This window comes from Otolemur garnettii, unplaced genomic scaffold (assembly GCF_000181295.1).
Source record: "Otolemur garnettii isolate 467f Iridium unplaced genomic scaffold, OtoGar3 scaffold00290, whole genome shotgun sequence".
Taxonomy (NCBI): Eukaryota; Metazoa; Chordata; class Mammalia; order Primates; family Galagidae; genus Otolemur; species Otolemur garnettii.
Window position 1 is genome coordinate 418491 of NW_003852685.1, and position 23320 is coordinate 441810.

Consider the following 23320-nt stretch of genomic DNA (forward strand, 5'->3'; position numbering starts at 1 on the left):
GTCTTTCCCTTTATATTGACAGTCAAAAAGTTCCACCCCACAGGTACCCTTCTCATTGGCCAGTTTGAATCAAGCAGGAGATGCTAGTTCAGCCCCTACAGAACTACAGGATTTCACAGAAACTGGAAATTTCCAGGTTCCAGGAAGTTAAGCCTACAAATTCCCAAGAGCTGACTCACCATGGAGAGGACCCTGCAGGTGCATCCTTGTGGTTTCCCTGGGAAGACTTGTTCTCCCAGGCCTCACCCTTCTCGGGTATCCTCTCTCATTCCCCCCTTTTCAGACTCCAATGTATTTTTAATGTGGGGTCTCAATATCAGCTTGTTTCTGCAGGTGCCTATATTAATTACCTTTTAGCACTGAGGTTGTAGGGACTGTGACTTTTCTCGGGTTCTCTACTGAGGTCTTAATAGTACCGGGATGGTGGGCTAATACACATATAAGTTTTTACTTTTCCCTGTGACATTTTCCCTCCCTTTTCCCAAAGTCCAAAGTCCAATTAAGACAAGTCCCTCGAGGAGTTTCCTCAGGCTTCAGCCATGTGTTGACCAGCCAGCTCCCAGTATGTGGCTGGAGCAGGGCATGTTGACTGTCTTAAAAGTTACCTTTACTTCCCAAGGAGCAGTGAAGTCCTATTCAGCCATCTGAGATGACTCAAGGTGAGGATTCTTTCTACCTTTATTACTGTGCATGTGGTCAGGATGATGGTGGAAAGTCCTTTCTACCTTGGTTTCATGGGACCAGTTTCTGGTTCTAGACTTAGACTTGGTTCCCTTGATCCTCTAGAGAGAAAGGAGGTACAGACACAAGACTAAACAGAACATGGTTAATTACCCCAGTGGAGATTTTCCTTGCTACTCTTTATAGGGTTTTTTGTCTATTCAGTTCAGTCTTTTCCAGTTTTTTAGGAATTAATGCTAAATTGCAGAGAATTGACAGAGGCTTTTTATTTATTTGTAGTTTTTGGCCAGGGCTGGGTTTGAACCCGCCACCTCTGGCATATGGTGCTGGCGCCCTATGCCTTGAGCCACGGGCACTGCTGACAGAGGCCTCTTTAAACAACACCAGGCAAGGCCTGTATCCAATTAAGCTTTGCTTCCTGGCAAAGTTTACCAATTTTTGCTTTTATGGTCCTGTCTATGCACTTTACCCTGTCTCAGATTTGAGGCCCATAAGTTATTCAAAGCTTTAGCTTATTATTTGCACTACTTCTGTTAAAAACACTAGCCCATTGTCAAATTTAAACCAGAGTGGCAACCTAAACCATGGTATGATTTCTCTGGGCAATACCTTTGCTAATTCAGGGGTCCTTTTTATTCTGGTGGGGAAGGCTTTTATCTATTCCAAGTCTGATAGACCATCACCAGCAAGTACTTGTTCCCTTTAAACCTGGGCATTTCAGTAAAGTCTACCTGGAAGTCCTCGAAGGGCACTGCTCTATGCAATTGGATTCCTGGGGGGTACTGTCAGTCCTTGGCGGGCATTGAACTGGCTGCAGGTGACACATCACTGACTGTGGATTTTGCCAGGGCTTGCACCATCACATAACTGCTTCCATCAACATACAAGTCCCAGTCTGCATCTGTTCAAGGCTGGTCACGTAATCCAGGTCTGCTAGAGTACACATTATCTATGAATTCCACACAGTCATGCTCAGTGTCTCTTCCATTGGCTGGAAGAAACATGGCTGAGTCCAAGGTGTTCTTACATTAGAGAGTCAAAAATGTCCTTTAGTGTCTACTGAAGTGACCACAGAGTGGCGTACTTTTATTCTGAGATCCTAGAGTCAGCATATCGGCTTCTTGCATAAGGAGAACAGTAGCGGCTAGAGCCTGCAAGCAGGGTAGCCATCCTTTTGCCACTCCATCTAACTGCTTAGAGAGGTAGGCTACAGGCCTTGGCCAGGACCCACCCAGCTGGGTTAACACACCCACAGCCATCTTATCTCTCTCTGAGGCATACAGAGTAAAGGGCTTGGTTAAGTTTGGCAGTCCTAGTGCAGGGGCAGTTATTAGCCTCATCTTTAGCTGAGAGAGAGCACGTTCCTGTTCTCTTCCCCACTCTAAGGGTTTTCCTTCCTCTCCGTTAGTTGCCTCATACAGAGGTCTAGCCAAGATGGCAAAGTTGGGGATCCAAAGATGACAGAAACCGACTGCGCCTAGGAATTCCCAAACTTGCTTTCGGCTTGTGGAGGTGAGGAGGCGACTAATGACTTGCTGCCTCTCCATGCCTAGATTCCTCCCTCCCTGCTGGATAATAAATCCTAGATAAGGTGCTTGTCTCTGGCAGATCTGGGCCTTTCCCTTAGAAACTTTATACCCACATACCTCTAGATGTTGCAATAGGCATTCTGTACCTTGAGCAGAGCCCTTGGTGGGGTGGTTATCTTTCGTCCAGACCCATAGCCATCGCTGGGCCAGTTTGGGCCTCAGTCCTTCCCTTGGCTGAGTCACAAACAACCTCCACTCCTCCTCTCAAGGCATGGTCAAGGCTGACACCAGACCTGGTTTGGGCAGTTGTAGCTACATATTTCCTTGTGGCCGCTTATGGAACACTTCCGAGGGAGACAAAAGGCTTGTTCAGCAGTGGCTCTGGTTCCTCCTATGACATTAATCCTGTGGTCTGGGAGAGGGGCTACTGGCTGGGTGACCACCGAGTGTTCACCCCCAGTATCAATTAGAAAGTCAATGTTCTTGCCCCCAATCCTTACTTGGACCATTGACTCTCTGGGGGTGGCTGAGTCCGGTCCCCTTCAGTCTAGCAGGGCCTCTCCCACTAAGTTATAGAGGCCTCCCTGCTCTTCCAGCTCTGTGGCCTCTCTCCCAGGATTTTCCACACTTCCTTGCCTCTGGGGACACTCATTCTTCCAATGCCCTGTCTCTCAGCCAGTTGCACACTGATCCCTTCGCAAAGGGGTGGCTTTTACCCTGGGTCCCCTACTTCCTCACACTCCTTGACCTTGTCCTCTTTGAAAGGGAGGGGTCCTCTCCTCATGCCTTTCGGAGCAGTGGCTATGAGATTGGCCCTTCGCTTCATGCACCTGTCTTTTTCCCTACAGCTCACTGCTTCCCGATTCACGAAGAACTTTTGCGCTATTTCAAGGAGTTGTGAGGTGTTTGCACCTGCAAACCTCTCCTGCTTCTGCACTTTTTCGCTGTATATCCTCAGTGCTTTGGCTAACTAGGGCCATATTAACCATCCTCTGATTCTCAGGGCTCTCAGTGTCAAAGGGAGTGTTCATCTGAAATGCTTTCATAACCTTTCATAAAACTGGCCTGGACTCTCAGTCTTTCCTTGGAGGACTTCATTTACTTAAGCCAAATTGGTAGTTTTCTTTGTCCCTTTCTCAGCCTCTGCAACAATGTCTCTTGGTACCAGATCTTCCAATATCTTCAGCACCACTACTCTAGGTTGGGTGGAAAGCACTTTCCCCTCCTGTCCCTGTGGTACTAGCACTGTCGCTACCTGCCCTCTCAACCAAGGTGGTGGGTTGACGACTAACTGTAGCCAGGTACCTATGTATGGAAACTGCTCAGTGTGACCCCCCTTTCCAGTTACTCTGTGCCATATCTCAGACACTAGGGATCTCTCTAATCTTCCCTCTGACGGCCATCCAATCCCAAAGGGTGGTCATTGCTGCTCACAAAGACTCCTTAGCTTTCCTGGCATCATAGTCACCTACAAATCCCTTCTTAAAGTGTTTCAACATGGTAGTCAGTGGGGTGGAATTCCCTTGCCTGTTACCCATTTCCATCCAATGCCTTCCTCCTGAGATGCACACTCACACCACACTCTTTGGCCAGTCTCTTAGTCCCACTTAACAGTTCAATTTACTAAAGCAGGTATGACTCATTTTATGAGCTGACAGTACAGACAAGGCCAGGACCTAATACAGGTGCACCACAGCCTCTTGTTTTTTTCCTTTGAATTATTTTTTTCTCTCTCCAATTTCTCTCTTTACTAAAGACAAATTACAGTAGAACCAACTCCGTTGCCAAAATAAACTGTACCTTCAGTATACTGATTATTTGCATAAAGCGCAGTAAGAATAATTATTAGCCATCTAGACTCTTTGGCTTTGCTGGAACCTTTTATAAGAAATTTTCAGGTCTGATATTCTCAAGAGCCTTTCATGAGCCCAGGGTTCATCTTTACCATAAGATAACTGTATGCATTGGGTAAATTCCTCTTCTCTTGAGGTCCCCAAGCACATTTCAATTCCCCAGACCCTTCAGCAAGTGACCTTCATTACTTGGCACAGATCAGGAAAGGTTACTGATTGGTATCTGGCCAGTTTTCCAATGAGCTTTCTTTATTGGCCTTATGAAGTCAACCTTAATTCCTTAACACAGTCTGGACACCTCTGGAAATGCTATTCTAGTCAAAGCCTTGGTAAAATAACCAGTACCTTCATCATATCCTATAGAACAAAACAGATTCTTATTGAACTTATGCAAATAACTGTATTGTCACAGATTAACAATACTTACTAATGACTTTCAAATTCCAGAGAAATTAAGGAGAGAGAAAAATACATGTTTCAAACTCTGCTCATAAATACATACATTGCTTGAAAAGCTACAAATAGCTCAAAAGGCAGAGAATTATTGTTTTGACTTTTGGAAAACAGAACACAGAAAGAACCAATAATACTTCAAACAAAAAGTCATAACAAACTAGCCTAGTTCTACATAACTGATTTCTGTTCTTTATGAAGTTAGGTTACTCAATTTCTAAAGATGTCTCCACTATGAATTTGAGATAATTCATCAGCCTCTCTTAATATTTTTTATTCTTTTTAGAGTAAACTTTTGACTCAGCCAGTTACATAAAAAAAAACAAAAACAAAAACAAAAAACCTCTTTTTAGATGAATGAAATTTATTACTGACAATATATGTTAGGACAGACCAATATCTTATATGTCAGGACAGGCCAATGCTTTATAATATTGGAACACATATATAACCATAACCCATACAAAATTAATCACCATTTCATATTTGACAATGTTTCTTATACAGTTTTAATAAATCAAATAAGTTTATTTTGTTTTTATATGCCTTTCAGTGGTCTTAATGTTTCAAAAAGACCAAATTTAGAGTTGTGCTTTTGTTTTCTGGACCGAGTTCAAACCCACCAACCTCGGTGCATGTGGCCAGTGCTGCAACCACTGCACTATGGGCACCAAGCCCCAAATTCAGAATTTCGATTTTGGAAGGTTTGTGAAATATCAAAGGCCTTAAAACATTGGTTCAAATAAGATTACATGCTGAAAGATTTTAAAGAAAATACATAGTCACTGGATCACATGTAAATTCTTTCACAAATTCTCTTTTATGAGCTTCACTTAACCTGCACATGCAATCTACATAGATTCTAAACCTTCTTTAACTTTGCCCTGCCTTTCACTTTCTTACACAATCACTCTGTTTTAGGACAAAATTCATCACACCAGATTCTTTCTTTATAACATGCCATTCTCCTTTCTGTCTAATTTCTCTTACTTTCAAAAACTACTTCTCACAAAACAGGATCTCAGTTCACTATGAAGTCACCCATTCACTCAGCCAAACTGATAATTAGAATGTTTAAAAAGCAAAAATCTTATCCTTTGACAAAGACTCAGTTTCTCCAACAATTTAAACAACCAAATTATATTTTACAAATGAGAGGCATTTTATGAGATATAACACTGATATAGGATTTTCCCAGTCAAGGCTGACAGGTAACCTCCATTTTTCAGGGCTCAGGTGAGCTCAGATATCAGACTCCCATCTCCAGGTACAAACCCTCTGGCTCCAGCCAGGTCATGAACAAGTAGCCTGAAAACTTTTGGCTGGCTCCATGCAGACTAAGGAGCACACACCCTAATCCTCTCCCCAGACAAAAACTGCTGCAAAGATCTAATAACCTTGCCCAAGGTGAGTGGCTACATTTATTCATTTGCCAGAACACTCATTCAGTCTGTAAGGCTATTTTTCCATTTACCAAGTCCTGGTCAAAATATCTCTCAGTGCCAACTATTTACCCCTAGACAAAGGAATCATACAGCAAACCTCTGACCTGGGCCTCTTCCCCCTTTCCAGATGCTGTCTTCCTTGGAGACCTGTTGCTGATATTGATACAGCCCCACAAAACACAAGATTTACACTCCCTCCTCCAGATTTTCAAGGGCTATCCAGAGCTCACCAGACTGCTGGAACCACAACACTTTCCAAGGCACAGCCCCTCTGCCAATAGTTCTGTCACTCTCCACTCCATCTGCATGCCCCTCAGTTCAACAAAATGCCATTTTATCACTGATCTGTGACCCACAGGCTCAATTCTCAAATTCCTGAGACCAAAGACTCACTGAAGAAATTCTAGTAACAAAACTACAAAATAATTTCTAATGTCTTTTTCCCCTGAGATGGACATGGCTATGTGGCCACCGCCAAAGATAGAAAGCAGAAAACCTGAACTTCAGTTTCTCTCAGAATAGCCAGGGGGCAAAGTTGGAGCAGGGAAGAAGGGCTAGGACAGGGAACCAAAAATGTTGCAGGAAGAGGAGGCCCAATGGAGAAAAAGAGCACCCAAACACCATGTTTATAAGAGGAAGGGCTTTATTCATCAGCTGGGAGCTTGTGGCATAGAAGATTTCCAAATGGCTGCACTCACCACTGGCTTAGTCTTCCCCTTTTTATCAACAGTCAAAAAGTTCCATGTCACCGGTACCCTTCTCATTGGCCAGTTTGAATGAAGCAGGAGATGCTAGGCCAGCCCCTACAGAACTAAAGGATTTCACAGAACTTGGAAATTTCCAGGTTCCAGGAAGTTAAGCCTACAAATTCTCAAGAGCTGAGTCACCATGGAGAGGACCCTGCAGGTGCTTCCTTGTGGTTTCCCTGAGAAGACCTGTTCTCCCAGACCTCACCCTTCTCGGGTATCCTCTCTCATTTGAGAACCTCCCTGGTAGAGCAATAGTGGGGAGGGGTGGAGAATATATAAAAAAGTAGCCACCCACCCCTCCTCCCATAGATATGGAGGTATAAAATTGAGAGTGTGGAATGTGTAACAGTGGAAATGGCTTGGTATTTTATGTCTCAATTTCCCCCATTCTTTTTGGAAATTGAAATCTGCATCCCCACCATGGGTAGTGGTTGTGAGGGACAAGGGAAAAAACATTTTTTTTCTTTTTTGAGAAAGAGCCTCAAACTGTTGCCCAGGGTAGAGTGCTATGCCATCACAGCTCACAGCAACCACCAACTCTTCAGCTTAAGTGATTCTCTTCCCTCAGCCTCCCAAGTAGCTGAGACTAAAGGCACCAACCACAACAGATGGCCAGTTACTTTTTGGTTGTAGTTGTCATTGCTGTTTGGCAGGGTCAGACTGGATTTGACCCCACCACATCTGGTGTATGTGGCTGGTGCCTTAGCTGCTTGAGCTACAGGCGCCCAGCCAAGGGAGAATTTTTTTGTTATTCTTTGTGCTACAAAAGATGGGCCTGGAGACAGGTGCCTGGTTGGAAGAAGTGGAGAGGTTTCCCAAGTAGGTAGGTCACTGGTCTCCAGCCGAGATGGGACAATAAGAACCATTAACTCTAGTTGAATGACAATTGGCCCTCCCCTTTAAAAGGTTCAGTGTTTCTGCTTATGTGCAGGAAAAATCAGTATTCTGAAATAAACAAGTCCACCATTTTTCTTCCTTCTCAAAAAAAAAAAAAAAAAAGGAAAGAAAAGAAAAGAGAAAAATGTGGTATATATACATACAAGAAAATATTGTTTAGTGACAGAGAACAAAATTCTGTTATTCATTGCAACATGGAGAAGCTGGGAGGACATTTTGTTAAGTGAAATCAACCTGGTACAGAAAGACAAATACAGCATTATATCACTCATATGTGTAGTCTAAAAAGTTGACCACACAAAAGTAGAGAACATAACAGTGGTTACAAGTGCCTTGTGAAGGAGGCAGGAGAAAGAAATAGGGAGAAAATGATTGATGGATACAAAGTTAACAATTAGACAAGAGAAATAAGTTCTGGTACTCTATTGCTTAGTAAGGTGACTATAGTTAACTGCAGTAAATAGTGAAATAAAATGAAATGTCAAAGCCCACCCCAGCCACTGACTGGATCCCCTCTTGGTCAAGGGGATTCCTAAAATTCATCATTCCCCCTCTTCTTCTTAGAGTTACCCTTTGCGACTCACTAATAGGCCTAAGGCTACTTAAGACATACCTGAAGGTCCTCATTATACATAACAAACCACTTTAGTCTGTCTAGTACTTTGTCTATGATTAACAGATCCTTTATTTTAAGCATTCTTGTCACTGGCTTTCAGTCTTTTAGACAGAGCCTAACTCTTTCAGCCAATTGTCAACTAAAGAATCTTTAAACCCACCTATCTCCTGCTACCAGATGTCCCACCTTTTTGGGCCAAACCAATATATGTTTTCCATGTACTGATTTGTGATGTCACCTGTAATTTCTGTCTCCCCACAATGTATCCACCCAAATTGCAACCCCACCTTCGTGGTTCCACTTGCTCAAGTTTTCTTAGGTCTGGTTCTGGGTCATGGTCCTCAAATTTGGCTCAGGATAAACCTCCTTAAATTATTTTACAGAGTATGGCTTTCTTTCCATTGACAAGATACTCAAAATAGCAAGAAAAGAAGGTTTTAAGTGTTCTGACTATAAAGAGGTGACAGATATGCTAATTGCCCTGATTTGATCATTACACAACATGTGCATGTATTGGAACATAATACTGTACTCTATATATATGTACAATTATGTGCCAATTAAATTTTTTAAAGTAGTAATAGTAAAACAAAACACTCAACAAACTAAAAACAGAAGGACATGATAAAAGTCATCTGTAAAAGTCCTGTAGCTAAAATCATAATCCAATGATGAAAAATTGAAAGCTTTCTCCCTAAAATCAGTAAAAAGATAAAGAAGTGTACTTTCATTACTTTTATTCAACACTGAACTGGAAGTTCTAGCTAAGGTAATAGGCAAGAAATGAAATGATCTCACATACATATAAAATACTAGAAAATCTACAAAATAAACTAGCTCTGTCTTGTATTCATTCAGCTGTGGACCTACATGAACCCTCCCCTCCAACAAAGATCAAAAAAGGCCTACCTGGCCCAATCCCAGAAATTCACACTAAAGGTGACCCTAGCCCACCAAAATCCTCTAGCAAATTTGGAATTTTCCCACCTCCTACAGTCCCATATAAAAGAAGTCTCCAAGTATCTGGGCATAGATGCCATCTTTGCCCTGCCCAGGAGGGTCTCAATTCCTTTCAATAAACCTGGCCTGAACCTCTCTCTCCCGGTCTCATCTCTGTGTACTACCAAATGACCTTTCATTCTGGTGCCACAAACCTAGACTGGAAGGTGGCAGCCCCACCCCATCCCAGGGCTAGCAGATCCCAAGTTAACTCCTAGATCCTGGGCCATGAATAAGACAGGAACCCCAGTTCCCTAGACAGGACTCTGTTGCCATATCTGTCAGAGAATTCTAGAGGATTCTGCCCCAACTGCTATTTAAGGGTTAGGTCCCTGAACACCTTCAAACAGAACCTCCCTTGGTTCCCTTCACACCTCAGTATTCTCACATTTCCCTCATCTTTTCTTCATTTACTTCTGACCAGGAGACTTTTTTCATTTCAGTCCTTATACTGGGTCCTGATCCAGGTTGGAGGTCCTAGGGACCTCAAGTCTCTGAGAAGGGCAAGGAACATTTGACCTTTCAGAGAATCTCTTTCACTTTGATACCCTGGGTTTTGGGAAACAGGAGATGCCATCTTTTCTACCCAGGTGGGGGAAAGACATCTGAGACATGGAAGCTGGTCATTCCACTCCCTCAATGGAAATACCCCTGGGGTGTCTCCTTAGACAATATAAAAACTTAGGTCTCAAAGGCATTCAGCCAAAATGTTTCATATTTTACTGCAACATGACTTGGACTCAATACAAATTAGATAAGGGGTCTATATGGCCTGAGAACAGGATCTTTGACTTCAATATCTTAAAAAGATTTAAATAATTTCTTCCAAATAAATGGCAAATAGGGCGGTGCCTGTGGCTCAAAGGAGTAGGGTGCCAGCTCCATGTGCCTGAGATGGAGGGTTCAGGTCCAGCCTTGGCCAAAATCTGTGGGAAAAAAAGAAAGTAATGGCAAACAAAACGAAGTCCCCTATACTCAGGCCTTTCCTTTCACTCTTGCCCCTCCCTATGCAAACTGTGCTCTATTCACCATGTACTCTTGGCTAGAACGCTGCCATCTATGTCTTCCCCCATCTTCCTCTGTATTTTCCCCTCTTCTACAGAGTCACTTGATGGGCCCCTACCATTCTTCCACCTCCTAACCTACCCGCGGAACCCCAAGACCATCCCCCTTCCCCACCAATCCCTTTATGCTACTGCTGTCATCAGTTTCCTCTGCTGGTGGTTGAGCTTCTTTTACCACTGTGGGAAGTAGTAGTAAAAGAGGATACATGGGAAGGGTGAGGTCTAGGAGAACAGGTCTTCTCAAGGAGAACAAAAGGCTGGATACACCTGTAGATCCTCTCTGTGGTGACTCAGCTCTTGGGTATTTGTAAACTTAACTTCCTGGAACTTGGAAATTTCCAAGTTCTGTGAAACCCTGTAGTTCCTAGGGGCTGGAATAGCATCTTCCACTTGATTCAAACTGGCCAATGACAGTGGTACTTGTGGGGTGGAATTTTTTTGACTGTTAATAAGAAGGGGAAGACCAAGCCAGATGGGGAGTGTGGCCATTTGGAATTCTTCTATGCCGTAAGCTCTCAGCTGATGAATAAAATCCTTCCTCTCATAAACGTGGTGTTTGGGTGCTCTTTCTCTCCATTGGGCATCGTCTTCCTGCAACATTTTTGGTTCCCTGACCGAGAATTGAGATCCCCTTAGAAAGAACATGCACCTGGTAGTTGCCACCAATCCTCTGGACATCCACATGGTAGCCGCTGATGGGCCGGGTGATGTGAACCATTGAGCATGCCAGGGAGGCAGTTTGGCCTCCCTGTGTGGACACCTCGACTGGGCTGAGAAAGAACCCTGTCAGTGGGTCTTTGAAGAGTCAAACACAGCTAGGAACTCCCATGCAGGAACAGGTACCTACACAGGGAGACATCTAAAGCAAGGTATGCTCCATCTGGGGCTCCCACTAGTTTTAGTGGAAGAAGGAACCTGATCAACTCCGTGGGCATTAGATCACCGGCAGATCTGTTGACAGGTCTATGAGAGTGTGTGGATATTGTGTGACAGAAAGAACTCCAAGGGTGGAGTTGGACCCCCCTTCACAGGGCCTAGGGGAGTGTTGGTTTGCCTCCTATGGCTAAGTGGCAGCTCAAATGGGAAATTGAAGTTGCCCAGAATAAGAAATGGGTTGGAATTGTGTGTATGTCAGTGCTTGGAGAATGACTGAAATGAGTAACAATAGGTGGGATTTCGCCCTCCCCCCCATTCATGGCGGTGAAACGAATGTATGAGTGTGCCCTTCTTCCCTGCTCCAACTTTGCCTGCTGGCTATTCTGAGAGAAACTGGAAGTTCCAGGTTTTCCACTTTCTGTCTATGGTGGTGGCCACATGGCTGTGTTGGTCTTGGGGGGAAATGAAAAGACATTAGAAAGGACGTTGTTGTAGTTTTGTTACTGGAATTTCTTCAGTGAGTCTTTAGTCTCAGGAATTTGAGAACTGAGCCTATGGGCCATAGATCAGTGATAAAATGGGATTTTATTGGACTGAGGGGCATGCAGAGGAAGTGGAGAGGGCCAGAGCAATTGGCAGAGGGGCTTTGCCTTGGAAAGTGTGGTTCAGGCAGTCTGGTGAGCTCTGGATGGGTCTTAAAAATCTAGGGGAGAGAGTGTAAATCTCGTGGTGGGCAGGGCAGCAGGTTCCCAAGGTGAACAGCCTCTTGAAAGGGGGAGGAGGCCCAGGCTGGAGTTTTCCTGCATGAGTCCTTTGTCTAGGGGTAAATAATTGGCCCTGAGAGATATTTTGGTCAGGATTTGGTAGATGGAAAAATACCTTTACAAACTGAATGTATGTTCTTGCAAATGAATAAATGCAGCCCCTCACCTTGGACAAGGTTATTAAGTCTTTGCTGTGGTTTTTGTCTGAGGAGATCAGGGTGTGTGTTCCTTAGTCAGGGTGGAGCCATCCAAAAGGTTTCCAGCTGCTTTGTTCATGACCTTGCTGGGGCTCAGAGGATTCATACCTGGATATGGGAGTCTGATGTCTGAGCTCACCTGAGCCTGAAAAATGGGGGTTCCTTGTCCAGGCCTGAGTGGGAAAATCCTGTATCAATGTTATAATCTCATAAAATGTCTCTCATTTGTAAAATGTAATAATTTGGTTGTTTAAATAGCTGGAGAAACTGAGTCTTTGTCAAAGGATAAGATTTTTGCCTTTTAAACTTTCTAATTATCATTAGGCTGAGTGAATGGGTAACTTCATAGTAACCTGAGATCTTGTTCTGTGGGAAGTCAGTTTTTGAGAGTAAGAAAAATTAGACAGAAAGGAGAATGGAATTGTGTAAAGAAAGAAGCTTGTGTGATAAATTTTATCCTGAAACAAAATGGTTGTATAAGAAAGTGAAAGGCAGTGCGGGCAAAAGTTAAAGAAAGTCTAGAATGTTTGTAGATTGTCTGTGCAGGTTAAATGAAACTCAGAAAAGAGATTTTGTGAAAGAATTTATATGTGATTCAATTGACTATGTATTTTCTTTAAAATCTTTTGGCTTGTAATTTTGTTTAAATAAATGTTTTTAGGCCTTTGATATTTGACAAACCTTCCAAAATCAAAACTCTAAATTTGGGACTTGGCATCCATAGCGCAGTGCTTACAGCGCCAGCCACATGAACCGAGGCTGGTGGGTTTGAACTTTGGGCCAACAGAAAAAAAAAAAAAAGAAAAAGAAAACAATTCTAAATCTGGTCTTCTTGAAGTATTAAGACCACAGAAAGTCATAGGAAAACAAATTAAACTTATTTGATTTATTAAAAATGTATAGGAAACATCAAATATGAAATGGCAATTAATTTTGTATGGGTTATGGTTATATATTTGAATATTATAAAGCATTGGTCTGTCCTAATGTATAAGACATTGGTCTGTCCTAACATATATTGTTGGTAATAATTTTAATTCATCTAAAAAAAGACAGTATTTTTTCTATAACTGGCTGAGTCCAAAGTTTATCCTAAAAATGAAAAGAAATATTAAGAGAAACTAAAAATTCTCTGGAATTCAAATTCCTGATGTCTTCAGAGATTGAATACCTTTGAACTAAAAGCAGATTTTTAGAACTTTCATTGGAAAGTTAACATGCCTATGAGTATTGCTAACCTAACTTCAAAAAGAACAGAAATCAGTTATGTGGAACTGGGCTAGTTTGTTATGACATTTTGTTCGAAATATTGTTGATTTTTCTCTATATTCTGTTTTCCAGAAGTCAAGAAAACCATTTATTTCTCTTTTGAGCTATTTGTAGCTTTTTAAGAAATGTATGTACTTATGAGCAGAGTTTGAAACATGTACTTTTTTCTCTCCTTGATTTCTCTGGAATTTGAAAGCCATTTGTAAGTATTCTTAATTTCTGACAGTACAGTTATTTTCATAAGTTCAATAAGAATCTGTTTTTTTCTGTAGGACATGATGAAGGCACTGGTTATTTTACCAAGGCTTTGGCTGGAATAGCATTTCCAGAGGTGTCTAGATTGTGTTAAGGAATTCAGGTTGACTTTATAAGGCCAATAAAAAAAGCCCTTTGGAAAGCTGGCCAGATACCCATCAGTAACATTTCCTGATCTGTGGTAAGTAAGGAAGGTCGCTTGCTGACAGGTCCAGGAATCGAAATGTGCTTGGGGACCTCAAGAGAAGAGTAATTTACCCAATGTATACAGGTATCTAATGGCATAGATGAAAGCTGGGCTCTGAAAGGCTTTCAAGAAAGTCCAGCCTGAGATTCCTTATAAAAGATTCTAGCAAAGCCAATTGTAAAAGAAAGAAGAGCCTAAATGGCTAATAATTAATTATTCTTACCGCACTTTATGCAAATAATCAGACTCAGTGTACTGATGTACAGTTTATTTCGGCAAGTAAGTTAGTTCTGCTTTAATTTATCTTTAGTAAAGAGAAAAATTGGGAGAGAAAAAAATGATTCAAAGAGAAAAGAGGCTGTGGCCCACCTGTATTAAATCTCAGCCTTCTCTGTACTGTCAATTCATAAAATAACTGTTTTACTAAGTTAATCTATTAAATGGGACAAAGAGACTGGCCAAAGAGCATAGAACTGTATACAGTAGTTACATTTACTCTGAAGTCTTAAGAGTCAACAAAGGTTGCCTGTTGGCTACACTGGAAAAATTTGTGCAGTATTAAATGTTATCTACTGTTTCTATATAGATACCTCAGGAAAAATTCAAACCTAAAATGAGAATTTCCTAGTAAATCGTGTAACTGTAACACTGTATCCTACTATGCCTAATCCATATACTCTGCTGAGGCTGCCAGCAGAAGCCAAGTGGCCCACTTGCCTGGACTTAAAAAGATGCTTTTTTCAGTATAAGGCTGGGTCTTGAAAGCCAGAGACAGTTTTTTTTTTTTTTTTTTTTTTCAGAGGGAGAGACCAGACATGGAAACCGCGATCCAGTACACATGGACCAGGTTGCCACAAAAGTTCAAATCACCCACAATTTTTGAAGAAGCTCTGGCTCATGACCTCCAGAAATTCCTGGCTGAGGAATTAGAATGTGTGCTGCTCCAATATGTTGATGACCTCCTTTCAGGGCATCCTACCCAGGAGGGCTACGTCCGAGGCAGAGACTGTCTTTTATGACATCTAGAGGTATGTAGCTATAAAGTGTCCAAACGAAAGGCCCAGATTTGCCAACAGCAAGTACATTATCTAGGATTTACTATTCATCAGGGGTAGAGGTATTTAGGTGTGAAATGAAGGCAGGTCATTAATTTCCTCCCCACCCCAACAAGCCGAAAGTAGGTTCAGGAATTCTTAGGCATGACTGGCTTTTGTTGTCTTTGGATCACCAACTTTGCCATCTTGGCTAAGACCTTGTATAAGGCAACTAAAGGAGAGGAAGTAGAGCCCTTAGAATGGGAGGAGAACAGGAAAATGCCTTCTCCCAGCTAAAGATGAGGCAAACAAATGCACTTGCATTGGGGCCACTAGACTTGGCTAAGCTCTTCACTCTGTATATCTCAGAGAGAAGAAAGATGTCTGTAGGTTTGTTAACCCAGCTGGTTGTGTCTTGGCTAAGGCTTGTAGCTTACCTCTCTAAGCAGTTGGATAGAGTGGCAAAAGGATGGCCACCATGCTTATGGGCTCTAGCCACTATTGCTCTCCTTGTACAAGAAGCTGATAACCTGACTCTAGGGCAGAATCTCAGAGTGAAAGTACCCCACTCTGTGGTCACTTTAATGGACACTAAAGGACATTTTTGGCTCTCTAATGTAAGAACACCCTGAGCCAAGCCACACTCCTTCTAGTCAGTGGAAGAGAGACTGAGCATAAATGTACAGAAGTTAAAGATAATGTGTATTCCAGCAGACCTGACTTGCGTGACCAGCCTTAGACAGTTGCAGACTGGAACTTGTATGTAGACTGAAGCAGTTACATGATGGAGCAAGGTGAGCAGTGGGAGACTGTAGAGGCTAAGCCCCTAGCCCAAGGGACATTGGCTCAGAAGGCTTAGTTAATTGCCTTGACTCCAGCCTTAGAACAAAGTCAAGGGGAAAATGTGAATGGTTTTCTGACTTTCCAAGTATGCGGGGCATTGTACAAAGAGAAGGGACTATTAAATTCTGGAGAAAAGGACATTAAGTATCAGCAGGAGATACTTCAGTTGCTAGAAGAAGTATGGAAACCCTGGAAGGTGGGAATGATGCACTGTCATGAAAATCAAGATGTTTCCACTGTCACTAAAGGGAACACTAGGGTCAGTACTGAGGCAAAAGAGCTACATCCAAACAATACCAGGTGTCATGAGTGGGTTGCCTAATCCCATGGGTTTTGCAGCTCTCACCTATCTACTCCCAGAAAAAGAAAGAATAGTTGGCAGCAGAGAGAAGCCAGGAAGCGGAGGGGAAATGGACAAAGATGCCAGATTAATGAGTAGCAGTCTCCTAACTTCTAGGAGCTACTGTAGTAATGGTGATGCATGAGAGCACCCATCTGAGACAAGAGTCTTTGGTGAAGTTGCTGAGCTGGTACCTCTACATCTCCTACATTGCAGCCCTGGCCAAAACTGTGAGTCTACACTGTGTCACCTGCAAGCAGTTCAGTACATGCCAAGGACTCGGTCCAACCAGGAATCCAGTAATATGGAGCAATGCCCTTTGAGGACTTCCAGGTAGACTTTACTGAAATGCCCAAGTTTAGAGGGAATAAGAACTTGCTGGTGATGATCTATCAGACTTGGAATAGGTAAAAGCCTTCCCCATGGGAGAAGGCTTTTTGCTATTTCCTGAATTAGCAAAAATATTGCCCAGAGAAATCATTCCATGATTTATGTTGCCATTCTGCTTTAGAGGGAAGAAGAACTTGCTGGTGATGATCTGTCAGACTTGGAATAGGTAAAAGCCTTCCCCATGGGAGAAGGCTTTTTGCTATTTCCTGAATTAGCAAAAGTATTGCCCAGAGAAATCATTCCATGATTTATGTTGCCATTCTGGTTTAAATTTGGCAATGGGCTAGTGTTCATAATAAAACTAGTGTAAATAAAAAGCTAAAGCTTTCAATAACTTATAAGCCTCAAAGCATAGACAGGGTAAAGTGCCTGAACAGGCCTAAAAGTACAGAAATTGGTAAACTCTGCCAGAAAGCAAAGCTTAATTGAATACACATCTTGCCACTGGTGTTGTTCAAAGAGGCCTCTGTCAATCCTCTGCAATTTAGCAGGAACTCCTAAAAGAACTGGGAAAGATTGAACTGAATAGACAAAAAGCCCTAGAAAGAGTATCAAAGAAAATCTCCACTGAGGTAATTAACTGTGTTCTGTTTAGTCTTTTGTGTCGGTACATCCTTTCTCTCTGGAGGATAAAGGGGACCACATCTAGGTCCAGAATCAGAACTTGGTCCCCCTGAAACCAAGGTAAAAAGGAATTTACACTATCATCCTGACCACACGCACAGCAGTGAAGGTAAAAGGAATCCTCACCTGGAGTCATCACAGCTGGCTGAATAGAGCTACACTGTCCCTTGGAAAGTAAAGGTAACTTTTAAGACAGTCAACGTGCTCTGATCCAGCCACATACTGGAAGCTGGCTGGTCAATGCACAGTTGAAGCCTGAGGAAGCTTCTTGAGGGACTTGTCTTAATTGGACTTTGGGAAAATGGGGGGTTATGTCACATGGAAAAGTAATAGCTCATATGTATATTAGTCTGCCACCATGGTACTATTAAGGCCTGAGTAGAGAACCCAAGAAGAGTCAGTTACTAAAACCTCAGTGCTAAAAAGTAATTAATATCAGCATCTGCAGAAACAAGCTGATATTGAGACCCCAAATTAAAATATCCTGGAGTCTCAAAAGGGAGGAATGAGAGAGGATACTGGAAAAAGGTGAGGTCTAGGAGAACAGGTCTTCTCAAGGAGACCACAAGGATACACCTGCAGGGTCCTCTCCATGGTGACTCAGCTCTTGGGAATTTATAAACTTAATTTCCTAGAACGTGGAAATTTCCAAGTTCTGTGAAATCCTGTAGTTCTGTAGGGGCTGGACTAGCATCTCCTACTTGATTCAAACTGGCCAATGAGGGTGATACCTGTGGGGTGGAACTTTTTGACTGTCGATAAAAAGGGAAAGACCAAGCCAGTTGAGGAGCACGGCCATTTGGAATTCTTCTATGCCATAAGCTCCTGGCCAGTGAATAAAGCCCTTCCTCTTATAAACATGGTGTTTGGGTGCTCTTTCTCTCCCTTGGGCCTCGTCTTCCTGCAACAGTAGGTGCCAAGTGAATCACATGGGTTCACATCTGTTTTCCTTAGGTGACCTTTCACAGATCCTCTTCATCCTGACCTCTCCAAGCATATATAGGAGTTAAGGTACCTGGTCCAATCTTATGATCTCACCTGTTATGATCTTCATACTACTGACATCTGTGTTCCAGGTGTCACAGCTATCCCTTTAGCTTATCCTAATTGGCAATACAAGCCCTCCCACCCTGACTGGGTGCAACATAACCATATGATTACCTGCCTCCTGGTGGGCCTGGAAAAGGTTTCTTTCAAAGCAGTTAATTAAACTTAGGGAAGTTTATCAGGAGCCCAGGGAAAATCCTGCCCAATTCATGGTCTCACTGAAGCCCTCCACACACACACCTGCTTAGACCCTCCTACTCCCAAAGGGGGCCTTTTCCCAAATTTATGCTTTATTTCCCAATCAGCTCCAGATATCAGGGCTAAACTTAAAAAATTCAATGAAGGACCCAACAGGACATAATAACAGCCATTAAGGTCCTTTAAAAAGTCAAGAAGAACATGTTCATCTGGATAGGCAGTCCCAAGATCATACTAAACGTCAAATGCTGAATTCAACTACTGCAGGAACTACCAAAGCCCCTCAGAAACAGACTAAAGCCACCTCTTAGGAACCACCCAGGCCCTGTTTTAGGTGTGAGAACAAGGGACACTGGTGTAGATAATGTCTCAACCCTCATCCTTCCCCTAAATCATGCTCCAAGTGTGGGGTTGAGAGACACTGGAAGATGGACTGCTCTTAAACCTCTCAAGGTTTGTCTGCATTTGTCCAGGCCATTTACTTGCTGACCTTATGAGGTTAGCAGGGAAAGACTGATGAGGCTTGAGGCCTCAAACTCCCATTCCCATCACAACACAGGAGACCTGGGTAGCCTTCACCATTGTTGGTAAGCCTGTGTCCTTCCCTCATTCCTAACTGAATATTCTGGATGAACATGCACCTCCCATGTCCTAGTCATAGAAGTTGAGGGATTTCATTTCCTCCCCAACAAACCTCTCTCCTCCAATGCCAGTTTGAAAGTCACATTTTCTCCAATTCCTTACTCATTCTTCCTCACTGCCCCCCCCACTACATGGAACGGAAAAATTAACTGCCTTTCACATTGCTATCACCTTCTGAACTTCCCAAACTGTATGGATGCCTGCCACTGCCCTCCTCCTCACTGTCCATGATCCCCAGTTTCTCCCTCCTCCAGAGAACAACACACTGTTCCCTTTTAATTTAGTCAGTCCTCTTGTTTGGGATATCAAAAATCCCTTAGTAGCTGTACATCATACCCCTGTCCAAATCTGTTTAAAGAATCTTTCTTCCTACCCTTGTGTACCCCAATATCTCACCCCTTATATGACTTGCAAGGCTTAAAGCCCATAATTTCACAACTTCTTAATAAAGGTATTTTTCATATAACCCATTCTCCACTCAACACCCCCATTCTTCTGGTTAAAAAGCCTAATGGAACTTATCACCTAGTTTAGGACTTCAGGGTCATTAATATTGCAGTAATTCCTGTCCATACTGTTGAACCTAATCCCTACACCCTTTTGTCAACCATCCCCCCACCACATCACACTTTTCAGTCTTAGACTTCAAAGACGAATTCTTCACCATATCTCTTCATCCTAATTCTCAAAACCTCTTTGCCTTTACCTGAATCAATCCAGATACCCATCACTAAGATCAATCAACCTATAAAGTCTCTCAAGGATTTGAGACTCCCCTCACCTCTTTGGTCAGGCTCTCACATTACTTTCATATTTCTCTTACCCATATATTATTGTCCTCCAATATGTTGATGACCTACTTATTTGTTCCCCATCACTTTCTCCTAGCACTGAAGATATGATTTGTCTCCTCAACTTCTTATCCTCCAAGGGGTATTAGGTCTCCAGGTCAAAGGCTCAATTAGTGACTACTCAATTTACATACATAGGCATAACCCTACCCCCTAACACATGCATCATCACAACCTCTCACAAGACCCTCATAAAAATATGCCTATACCCACCACCAAATAAGAAATCCTTTTCTTTTTTAGGTGCGGCAGTTTTCTGCAGAAGCCAGGTCTCTAATTTTTCTCTCCTGGCTCAGCTCCTTTATCAGGCTGCACAGGGCAATCTACTAGAACCCTTAAACCAGGGATCCTCAAACTTTTTAAATAGGGGGCCAGTTCACTGTCCCTCAGACTGTTGGAGGGCCGGACTGTGGGGCCTAGGATGAGTCAGTTGCTAAGCAGGACAGACAATGGCAGCAAAAACACCTGGCTGGCCAGATAAATGTCCTCTGCGGGCCACATGTAGCCCACAGACCATAGTTTGAGGACACCTGCCACAACCCACAGATGCCCCTTTCTGTAAATTCAAGGAAGCCTTCCTTTTGGCTCCAGCTCTTACTCTATCTGACCCTACTCGCCCCCTCACCTTCTATAACATGGAAAAACAAACCTCGCCCTAAGGGTCTTAGGACAATACCAAAGTCCATCCTTCCAACCAGTTTCTTACTTCTTTAAGTAGCTAGATACCACCACCAAAGGTTGGGCTGCCTGCCTCCAAGCACTAGCTGACGCTGCCATCCTAGCAAAGAAGGACTAAAATTAACTTTTGGTCAGCACATCACTGTTTACTCCTCCCACATCTGCCAAGATCTTACAACAATCACCCAACTCTTGGAACTTTTCTTCTTATAAAAAAATACAAGAATTTAATTTAATCTTCATTGACAATCCCTTCATTTCTTTAGCACCCCCTAGTCACTTAAAGCAAGCCTCCTCACTCCTTTTACCACACTCAGAACCCAAAAATTCATATGAGGAAGCCATACTCACGTCCAAAGCGTTTTTCTCCAACATATCAGATACTCCTTTTCAGATTTACTCCACCTCTGGTTCACTGATGACATTTCATTCCTACACAAAGGTCAAAGACAGTAGCTTAAGCCATCATCTCTCCCTCCACTGTCATTGAGGACAAACCTCTCCCCTTAGGAACCTCTTCCCAAAAGGTAGAATCTACTACTTTCACTTAAGCCTTACAAATTGCTGGAAAAACAACAAAAACAAAATAAAACCAACCAATACGTACACCAATTCAAATATGCTTATCACATCTTACACCATCATGCTGATATCTGAGCTGAAAGAGGCTTTCTGACTACAGGGGGCTCCCCCATAACCAATGAGCCTCAAATACACCAGTTCCTCCAGAAAGCTGTATAACCCTTCCATATCACAGTCATTCACTGTAAAAGCCATTGTTCCTCATGCAATACTAGAGCTCAGGACAACAATTACACTGATTCTACAGCATGTCAAGTTGCCCTCACCCAACTTCCACCTGATGTTCTCTCCCCTCTTTTCTTCCCAGTACTTTCTGGAGGAAATAGACAAATATACCATAGAAAACCTCCCTATACAACAAGGATGGTTCATGAAGGAAAATGGACTCTTTCTCCCCACAGCCCAAACCACTCAAATTCTTACACAACTCTACAATCCATTTCATGTAGGATCAAGACCCCCAACCCTTTTTGCTGCATTTAATTCTATGCCCACATCTCTACTCTCTTCTAAAACAAATCTCTTCCACCTGTACCATCTGTGTTGCCAACTACCCAAAGGGAGGTCTCACCTCTTCCCCCTCCCAATTACATTAGGCTACAGGCTATCTCCTGAGCCAATATTGGCAAATAGACTACACCAACCTACTTTCTATAAAAAATACAAAAAAACCTTCTTAGCCTCACAGACACCTTTTCAAGGAGGATCAAAGCTTTCCTTCCTACTTTATTTTTTTCACAATTATACTCTTTTGTTAATAGTTTTGAAATGTATCATTGCATCATGCACATTAAAGGAGGTCCCCCTAAACATCCTCATCCTCCCACTTCTCCCCTCCCCTCCCCTCTTCCCTTCTACTTTCTGGACTTACAGTTATGTTTTATCACTCATATGAAAGTATAAGTGATTATATATTGATTTCATAGTAGTATTGAGTACATTGATATTTTTTCCCCATTTTTATGATACTTTACTAAGAAGAATATGTTCCAGCTCCATCTAGGTAAACATAAAAGATGTGACAGCTCCATCTTTTTTTATGGCTGCATAGTATTCCATGATGTATATATGTCAAAATTTGTTAATCCATTCATGGGTTGATGGGTACTTGGGCTGTTTTCATGTCTTGGCAGTTATGAATTGGGCTGTAATAAACATTCTGGTGCAAATGTCTTTGTTGTAAAATAATTTTTGATCATCTGGGTATATATCTAGTAGAGGAATTGCAATATCAAATGGTAGGTCTACTTTTAGTTCCTTGACTATTCTCATTTAATAATTTTATGGTTGGGGGGTCATCACAACATGAGGAACTGTATTAAAGGGTTGTGGCATTAGGGAGGTTGAGAACCACTGACCTAAAGCAAATCAAGTTTCACTTCTTCCCTGAAGCACACTCTACTAACTGCCCCCACCTTGGTCTATACCACCTATCACTGGAGCAACCCTGGTAGGAGCCCTTTTCATTTGGGATACTAAAGGGCCTGTCAAAACTATGCAAGAACTTGAGAACTGCTCCTTTCCTTCAACTTTTACACTTGCCTCAATGATACTGGCTTATTTTTCCTATGTGGAACATCTACTTGTCTATGCCTCCCAAAAAATTGGATGGGTATTTGTACTCTTATCCTGCTTTCCCCTGATATATCCCTTATCCCAAGCAATGAACAAGTTCTAGTCCACTTTCAGACCCTATGTAGAGCTAGACCCCATGTAGAGCTAAACATGCCATCCAATTAATCCCTCTCCTAGCAGGGCTTGGCATCATGGCAGGAGTTTGCATTGAGACTACTGGCCTATGGACTGCTACCCACCATTTCTGACTAATTTCTACTGAGCTATACAAAAGCCCCCAGGAAGTCTCTAATCAGTTACAACTAATTTAAGACCAGGTTGACTCTCTGACAACAGTGGTTCTCCAGAATTATAGAGGCTTAGATTTGCTCACAGTGGAAGGGGACCTTTGCATTTTGTTACAGGAGGCCTGCAGTTTCTACACCAACAAGTCTGGTCTGGTCTAAGAGGGCAAACCTTCAGAAACAAGGAATCTACCTATAATCTCAAAATGAGGGATTCTGCTTTGACAGCTTATGGTGACACTGGATCTTATCCCTCTTGGGCCTCCTTACTGCAATCCTACCAACCATTGCCCCTGAGTCATCCAATTCCCGTCCTCATTTATTCAAGCCCAAGTAAAAAGGGTATCAGCTGTAGTTGCCACCCAATTTCTATTATTCCCCATAACCTCTCCCAATGT

General features: G+C 42.5%; 1 protein-coding gene across 1 annotated transcript in view; it reads right to left on the minus strand.

Annotated features, from left to right (window-relative positions):
- The window catches only part of MTMR8 (myotubularin related protein 8), a 128287-nt gene that overhangs the window by 45418 nt on the left and 59549 nt on the right, over positions 1-23320 (minus strand).